The following is a 9,080-nucleotide window of genomic DNA, read 5'->3' on the forward strand; positions in this document are numbered from 1 at the left end:
TTTGCTCAGCCATAAACACTGCCAAGTATAAAAGGTTAACACCAGGTAGTTTAATACAGAACAAAACAGGAGCATCCGATGTAAGCCGACAGCTCCATGAACCCAGGTAGAACGAAGGCTATGAGCACAGCATACTAGATGTTCCTGATCATAGGGAGAGACACAAACAAACGACCGCATGAACGGAAAGTGCTTTCAGAATTTTTATTGAATATATTATATTTTTTTTCTTTAATCAACATTGCACAGATTCCATTTTCAATCACATCTCATATTGCTGCCTACAAAAATGATATGAATGTAGAAAATCCAAAAGTTGGAAGGTATACCAAAAAGACGTAAGTAAGAAAGGAAAAGGGAGGAGGAGGAGGAGGAGGAGGAGGAGGAGGAGGAGTAAAGGGTCTGGATGACAAGCTCCAGGACAGACACAGTCGGATGGAGGGAGGGATACAAACACACATCAGTGGGACGCGTTCTTCCACAACAAAGCATCATGCAGAATTAACGCAAGGCTGGCCACAACTCACACGGACAACGCTGGGAAACCTCCTCAACCAAGGGAGCGGCTGTGTTTTTGCTCATCATTAATCCATTTCATTTCCATTGCTGATCTATATTGAAGTCATGGAGCTCTAAGATGACTCGTTGGGATGAGAGCGTAAACAGCGAGAGCTTAGAGTGAACACCGAGGGGTGGCACGTGTGCAGGTGGGGCCGAATGCAGCGTCAGTGAGATGTTTTCTAGACGGGACCACCCAGCGTGTGACGGTGGAATCACAGAGTTCTGCAGAGACCGGGACCACCGCTGCACTAGCGCTGTGACGGGACGTGACCTTGGCTGATCCAACTGCTCCACCTTGCATAGATATCTGTTGACTCATGGGTTCGATGCCCGCCTGCCTACCCTCTCTCTAAGGTGTCCCTCCACGTAGAACGGCTGAAGGCGGCCCTCACCAGCACACTGGTTCTCCGGGTGGGTTCGTCAGGGACCTCCTCTCCGTCCGCTGTGAGGAGGTGCTTGTCTGCGGCCGCTGGCTCTCAGCAGGGGGGACGGGAAGGGTTGTGAGGGGCGCACCGGCGACACTTGAACACTTCCAGAACATCGTGGTTGTATATGACATGCCTCTGCGTCATCTCAGTCCAAACGCTGTAATAAGTTAGGCTAGTTCGTGCCGTAGACCAATCCATTTTTAGGATTGATTTATTTTTACGTCATTTTTTTACTGGAGTTTGAACAACAATAATAAGAAAGTCCTCCATCATCAATAGGCATGGCCTTATTGGTTGAAGCTTTGAATAATACAACCTTGTCTAACATCAATTAAATACTATTATCATCTCACATTCAGAGAGCTCGCATATCTACAACCATGAACCGAGACGACATAGAGGCAAGAAAACATAGAAAGAATGAAAGAAAGAAAGAAATGTAGTAACCTCCCTCCCAGCCCCTCCACCACAATGCCCACATGGCCTGAATGGAGACAACGGCAGGGAGACGGTGGTCAGGGTCCGTAAGTTCTCTCCTGTCCTGTCTGTTTGGTTGGACTCTAGATCGATAGAGAGATGCTGTATTCCTAAGACGTATTCAGTTGTTCTCCCTGTTGGCACTCGGTTGTTTTAGTAATTTCAGGATTGTGTCCTTCTCGTCTGGAGGGCCTCTGTGCTTTAGAGATGTGCTATGATAAATACTTAAGGTAGGAAGGGATTTCATCCTCAACGTAATGCAGACAATTCCCTGTCTCTAGAAGTTCTGGCTGACTGGGCTGATTGATTGTGTTGTGTTCGTCGCTGTAAGTCCCTCAGAGTGCACCAAAGAGCCGCTCGTAGACTAGCCCTTCATCGAGTGAAACCACCCTGAAGCTACGCATTACAATTATCTGATTCCTCACTCAACTTTTGTGTTTATTTTTCGTTTCACAATTTATTTCTAGTTTCTTCCAAAGTGGTGGGTAACGAAACAAAACAATAAAAACGAATTTGTTCTCCTAAACCTGCAACACTGCAGATCATATTGCAGTAGTTTAACATCAACAACATGTGTCTAGAGTTTCAGCCTTTAAACCCCTCGATATACTTACAGGAACTTGTTGTTTTATTAGACAACCATCGGATGGTTCTAGGCATATTTTGAACAGCTGGGAAACACCGAGCCCACAGCCCCGTGCGACCTCCGAGGAAGAGTCTGAAGAGTCTGTTCATCAGGCTCTCCGAGGAAGAGTCTGACCTCCTAACCGGACGGGACCGCCGTCCATCAGCAGACACTAGGAGGACTGCTTCTGAATCCAAATGTCTCGTGATTTAAACGCTGCCATCTTCATCAAGTTTCCTTCTAATTGTAGCCCCATTGTTTATAATTATTTAAATATAATTTGATCTCTTTCTTTAAACAACCTGCATACTTTTTTGGAATAATGTTTTAATTTTCAAGGACTCGTGTTTTCCTCTCCACCAACGTCCTCTGAGAGCAGACGAACGACGCTCTGCTTCTGTGTGTGAGACGTCTCGGTGACTGAATGCATGTGAAGGTTTTAGAGAAAAGATCATCTTCACAATCCTTTGATAATTAATGCTGGTCAAGGTAATGTTTGTCAAGCAATGCAAACAATTAGTAGCATCTTTTATGTAAACAATTCTGTGTTATTTATATTTTTCTATTAATAATCAGATTATCATCCAATATATTAGAACCCAAACCCCATTATGCTATGCTCAGTATTCCAGGCAAGACATAAATTAATATATCTTTCTTGTGTTCCAGTATTTCTGCATGTGATTGGTGGATTATAATCACATGAATATTAAATATATAGTGTCATAGTCAACGACTCTCCAAAAATGATCTTCCAATCGGATTCAGTTGTGTGGCTTATGGTCGTTAAAGGAGACCCAGAGTGCTCGGTTCCCTTTGGGTCTCAGGGACTAATTGGTCGAGAATCGGGGGACAGTGACTCAGCCGTAACCCGGGAATCAGGCGGCCATGTAATCCTTTGGGGCATAGCACCCTGTCACTGTACGTCCTCTTAACGGGCCTGTATCTGCCACTGACAGGCTCAGATTATATTCTAACGTTATAGAAAGGATTCCTGCAGGGAAATAATCCTTTCTAATTCACCTTTCGCTTGATCCGGTCTGATTGTTATTGTGTCCAAGTCTCTCTGTCTGATAAGTCTCCTGAGACTTGAGTAAGAGGAAGAAGAGAAAGAAGAGTTTGTGTTGTTGGAGGAGATAAAGTGTTGCTTAATAATGTCTCAAAGATTTGGGTGAGGGAGAGTTTAGATTTGAATGATAATAAGGACATTTCTCACAACAAGATTTCAGAGAGATAATTCTCCTTTAGCGAGGCTTGGTTGCAATAACAAGCAGACCGTAGCGAAAGGTGAGAACAATGAAATCCTTTATAATTACTGGTCACAAGCTACAGTATTTGATGTTCTATTTTATGAAACAGGCCTTTTTATTCCCCGAATTGCAAATGTTGTGAAAATAACTAAAAGCTCCATCATAAATCCCCTTACTTGGTTTCACTTGCATGAGGAGATTTCCATCCCGACCCTGAATACTTTACGACTATACATTCTAGTCTGGGTCTCTAGGTATTAAGATCAATAAGGTCCATTATATTTCCAACCAAACACAAAAACTCACATCAAACTTTTATTTTGTAACCTTGTTATATAGGGGGCCCAACACACTGGTATTGTGCTGTCCTATGTGGAGGCCAGGAGGTTTGGCCAGTCCAGGCAACAGACAAAGATATACCGTAACACTTTACAATAAGGGTACACTAATGAGCCATCGATAAGTTTAGTTAATGCACTATTAAGCATTGACTCACATTAATTAACAGTTAGCTATTGGTGTAGTAAACCTTTACTAAGGGTGTTAACCCTAAACCTAAACCACTAACCCAACCCCTAATCATAACCCCCATGCTTATGCTATAAAATAATGCTTATCACTGCATAAACTAATGTCTATTAACGGTTAATTAATGTACCCTTTTCATAAGGTGTTACCTAATATATTTATCCATCATTTTGAACTGCCTTAATGTGATCACAAACTAAGTTCAAATTGACATAACTGATATGTACCTCCTCATTATGACATCGAAAACGTGTTGCAATCACCTCCACACTCGTAAACCCCTAAAGTTTACAAAGACAGCGTCAGACCAAAGGATGCTTCTGGAATCAGGAGAGAGGCCGGCGATAGCCAGCGCTCCGGGTTGGGAATGACGTAGAGCACAAGGTGTGACATTTATGATGGGATGGTTAACAAAGCCCCCGCTGCCGTTACCATGACCACAGAGGATGCTGAGCAGCGGTCCTCTAGTGTGTACGACAGACCGCCCCATCACCGACAGACACAGACAACACAGCGGGATGAAGGTTAGTAACAGTCAAAGAAAGGAGAAGGAAAACTCTCAAAAAGTACTCTATTTTCACATCAGAGACACACACGTATAAACATCTGCGTATTTACATTTTGTTCTATTCAGTGTGCAACTATTATGTCACGACATGTTCCAGAAGTCCACAACAGACAGGGTTTCACCTTTGGTTATGTAATTATCAAGGCTAGGTTTAAAAAAATAGAATAGAACACACCTCCATGTTACTTTGCATACAATTAACTTTAACGTGGAAACGCCTCAGCCAGCAGCTGGCAACTCTACATTTTGCATCTGAGAAAAGAAAAGAGAAAAAGTTCTTCATCTTTAGATTCATCTTTGGGCATCGAATGCCCAGGATTTTCCACCACCTCTGTGATAAAAGTAAATGTGGCAGAAAATCATGTTTGTCTACATGTGCCTGACATCTTTGTTAAGGTGGATCGATTTGTAAGGAACGTGTTTTATGGACTGCGATGCATCAGTCGCCCGGATATGTCTTGTATTTCTCCCTCTCGCTGCTCTCTTCCCACCCTTCGTTGTACTATCGGTTCGTCGTGGGTATCGGAGTTATGAAATGGTGAGAAACAAGAGATTGGCGAGCGCGTGTTTGGTTGAGGATACAAAACAAGATAAAAATAGATCCAGTCATACTGCTTACTGCGCACGTGCAGCGAGAGCTATCCCGCTGCCGGCTAACCAAGACACCTACGAAGCAGACCCAGGAAAACATTACACCCAAACATAGTTCTCTATCATAGTAAAATATTCACATCTCTCTTCCTTTACGACACACTGGTTTCACGTAAAGAAAGAAACACCTTTGAACTCGTATAAGTCTCTAAACATTGTCTCTTCGTACATCTGCGTATATATTTCTGTATTTGTTTAAGGCAATCGTTTGGGCCGTGACTCACTGTTCAGCTCCCAGCGCTCGGAGCTCGTCTCCATTCAGAGAACCTCTCTGACTCTTTTCCCAATAAACGTCCTCGCTCTTCCCGGTGTCCACTGGCGCTCAGGATGACCGGTCACAAAGTTCTGCTCGTTCTCCGCAGTTTCCAAGGACGGATGGACGGACGGACGGACAGACGGGGGGGGGGGGGCTCCACTGGGCACACTGCAACAGAAACAGGAACAGGAAGGGCATCTAATCAATCATCATTCTAGGCAGGAAGCGACAGTGTTGCATAGCCCCCCCGCCCCGAAGCAAAGTGCTGGCCCAGTCGCTGGCCGTCCTCACCACACCCTGCCGGTCCCCGGGGCCGGTCCCCGGGGACCGGCCCCGGGGACCGGCCGGCATCCAGGGCCTCTATTATGGGTAATGGGGCCCACACTGGCCCATTAAGCCTCGTTTATGATGTCCTGAACACCCTGGTGTCCACCCTTAAGCTCTCAGGGGGTCCAGCCGTTACCGGACATTAACCCCTGCACCCCGCCCTGACGGAGGGGGGGCACATTGTCAGGAGGGGTGTGCGTGTGTTTGTGTGTGTGGGTGGGTGTGTGTGTGCGTGTGTTTGTGTACGTGTGTGGGTGCGTGCATGCGTGTGAGTGCATACATGTGTGTATGTGTGCGCGTGCTGTTGACACACATTGTTGGGAGTAGTGTGTGTGTGTGTGTGTGTGTGTTTGTGTGTGTGAGTGCGTATGTGTGCGTGATTGTGCATATGTATGCACGTGCTTATTTCCACAGGCCTATCTCCCAGGGTCTTTCCGCTCACATTTGGACAAACCGTATATATTTTAGTTTTGGGATTCTGCGGTAGACCGCCATGTGAATAATTGTCATGTGTGGCTGTCAGAGTGTCTGTGGTTATTAAGACGCGTGCGGACGCGACAGCCCTGCTTATAAGCAGACCAGCTGGTGTATAATTCTCCACCTCGATAATTTGAGCATCTCATACACGCGTCTCTGAGGAGTTGCAGACATTCTGTAGGCAATTACTGCTTCAGCCGGCGCAAGGCAATTACTACGACAGTCTGAACACAGGATCCGCTCTGCTCCTGGCCTTATTCGCTGCTTCTCTGGTAAAAATAAAGACAAATTAACAAAACAGGTCATTAGCTTTAAATGTGCCATATATGCCCGGTCACAAGCACTTCAACAACCTGTGTTCCTCCTCTCCACCGACGTGGAGCGAAGGAAGACTTTAGCAGAAACCATCTCCACCTGTAGGTAAACCACAGCAGATCTGAATCATCCATAATCAAGGCTGGGGTGATGGGGAGTGGCGGCTCTGATCATCACTGTGTTTGCGGAGGTGAGGAACCCAAACAAAGGCACTACAACGTGGCTGCTTGTTGTGACTTTACTGCGGTACTGTGAGTAGGAGACGCAGGCCCTGCTCTGCCTCGCTGCTGATCACCAGCATGCGGCTGCAGTCGGTGCAACGCGGTGCTCTGTAATACGCTGGGATCACGGAATTAGGCAACGTTTGGCGATTGGAGACGTTGGCTCGGTGTCATGAGTACTATCAAATATGTATTAATGAAGTCAGCGTGTAAAGGGGTGGAATGGGGGGGCGGCGGTCTCTCTTTGTAACGCAGACCGACTGACTGAGGAGAGGTCAGCAGCCTCGGGGCGCTCGGCCAACAGTCACGCTAAGTGTATTCTTTGTACGACGAGTAGAACCGTGGTATTGATTCCTCCGCAATATGCATTCTGATGCAGTCATAGACGCTGTCTGAAGTGTAATTACAACAGAGCGTTTTGAGATCAGGGCGCAAAGAGGACGTTGTCTCCGCTACACCTCCGGGAACAGGTGTGGGAGAGAGTGTAGCAACCGTTGTCAACCCCACCTCCGGAGGGGGTGTGTGCTGATCGATCCGCTGTTATCTTCTAACAATAATCTCCAGCGGAAACATAGTGCAGTCCCGTGCCCTGCGGTCCTGTGTGTCTGGGGCCCTATGTGTCTGAGGCGTCTCGGCTCCGGTGTCCCCGGTCGGCATACAGCCGGCCGACGGTCCTCTGAGTCGTCTCTGCTCCAGGCCCGCTGTCCTCACGACGCTACGAACCCCGACCCTGCGTTTCCATTAGGAAAACGTTCCAGGGCATTGTCCGAAGTAATGCCGTCTCCCTGCTTCAAACCGGTTGAGACTGGTCTCAGCGCGTTGTGTAAACACGTTCTGAATCTAGATACTATCAAAATGCAAAAACGGTTGTAGAATCACGATCTTCCTCTGGTGTAAACGGCGCCTTCAGCTCTCTTGAGTTGATTAAATCGGAGCGGACTATCAGAACAGATTATGCCGGCCTGAAAGGGTTTTTCTTGCCGAGTTCGTCCGTGAAGAATATACACTGGTTTTTAGGTTATGAATACCCAGTCACAGACTTCAATCCCGCTGACATTAATGTACCAGAAATGTAATCGGTTCTCTAAAAATAGCCGTTCCAACAACACGGCCGTTGTTTCCACAACCACAGAATTCCGCGTCCTCTGAAAGACTCCTGGACAAGGTAAACAGACAAACAGACAGGGAAGGACTTCTGAGCTCAGGCCACGAGGGAAGCAAAGCAGGCTGAATATAATTCCTTCAGTCGATTTCTTCCACTGTTTTCGATGACATTATTTTAAAGATCATCTACGTTTCCCAGGTTTCTCTCCAGCATTCTGCTTTCTCCTTCTCCTCACTTAACAAGATTATAACTAGTGATACTATCCACGTTCAAGACTAGGAATGAATCCCTACTTATATTAAAGGCTGACAAATGCATCCATAACAGTACCACCTGATACCGGCAATATGAGATCAAATAAACAACATATAAAATAAGTCCTTGTTGTTAAATAATGACCCATCCAGCCCTCAAACAGTACCACCTCCTCATTACAATTTAAAAGCCACAATCATTGAATACGTGATGAAGACACAAATTCATCAATAAAACGACTGAATTAAATTTGGTTCCTGCTACATACAGACTGTATTCATTAATTCAGTCCCTACACCACTTGATTGCACAAAAAACTGCTCATCCAAATTGCTGCATAAAACGTGTTATTATATGAATACAAATAGTCCTAATGTTACAACCCCCACCACCACCATCACTAGTGAGGTAATTATTGTTATTAATGTTAAGGATGCGTCCTCGTTGATAAGCACCTGTTCCCTGTTGGAGCGGTTCAGTCCAGAACACGCTCTGCTCCTCGTGTTGGAGGAGCAGAGCGTGTTCACGTGGTCACCTGGCGCCCCGTTCTCAAGAGGAGCAGGTCATCTCTCCACCATGTTGGATCACACGCTCTTCCCTCGCACGCCCCAGCGCTCGCTCTCTCTGTTGTCTTCGTCCTCCTCAGCTCTGCTCTTTATCTCCGGGAAACATGAAGTCACTGACCGCACAGCGAGTGTGCCTTCCAGTGAACCGCACACACACGCGTGCCTGACCCCGGCTATCACCAAACCCCTCTATCGGGTCCACTAACCACTCTCCTCTCTCACACACATGAGTGCGTCGTTCCTGCCGGGGAAGGGATAGCAGAGATGCTGCCCACTCCCATCTCTGTGTGCAGTGAGTGTGTTGAGGAAGAAGGAGAGAGAGCGAGGGCAACTTAGTGACCCTGTCTTATATCTTTTAATATGAGGCTACTCCAAATGGCTGATAAGAGGAACGAGCGAGTTGGAGAGACTAGGCTGTGCTCTGCTTTGAGTGTCACCGTCACTCAAGGCCTCCAGCAGGTTTCAAAGTA

General features: G+C 46.3%; 1 protein-coding gene across 1 annotated transcript in view; it reads right to left on the minus strand.

The window, feature by feature from the left end:
• Positions 1–334: 334 nt before the first annotated feature.
• kcna4 (potassium voltage-gated channel, shaker-related subfamily, member 4) overlaps positions 335–9,080 on the minus strand; it is a gene marked incomplete at its 5' end in the record, with an annotated part of 26,092 nt that continues 17,346 nt past the window's right edge. Inside the window, one exon of the mRNA XM_079737105.1 lies at positions 335–5,512. The remainder of the gene's footprint in view (positions 5,513–9,080) is intronic.

The sequence above is a fragment of the Pollachius pollachius genome, assembly GCF_949987615.1.
Source record: "Pollachius pollachius genome assembly, chromosome: 5".
Lineage (NCBI taxonomy): Eukaryota > Metazoa > Chordata > Actinopteri > Gadiformes > Gadidae > Pollachius > Pollachius pollachius.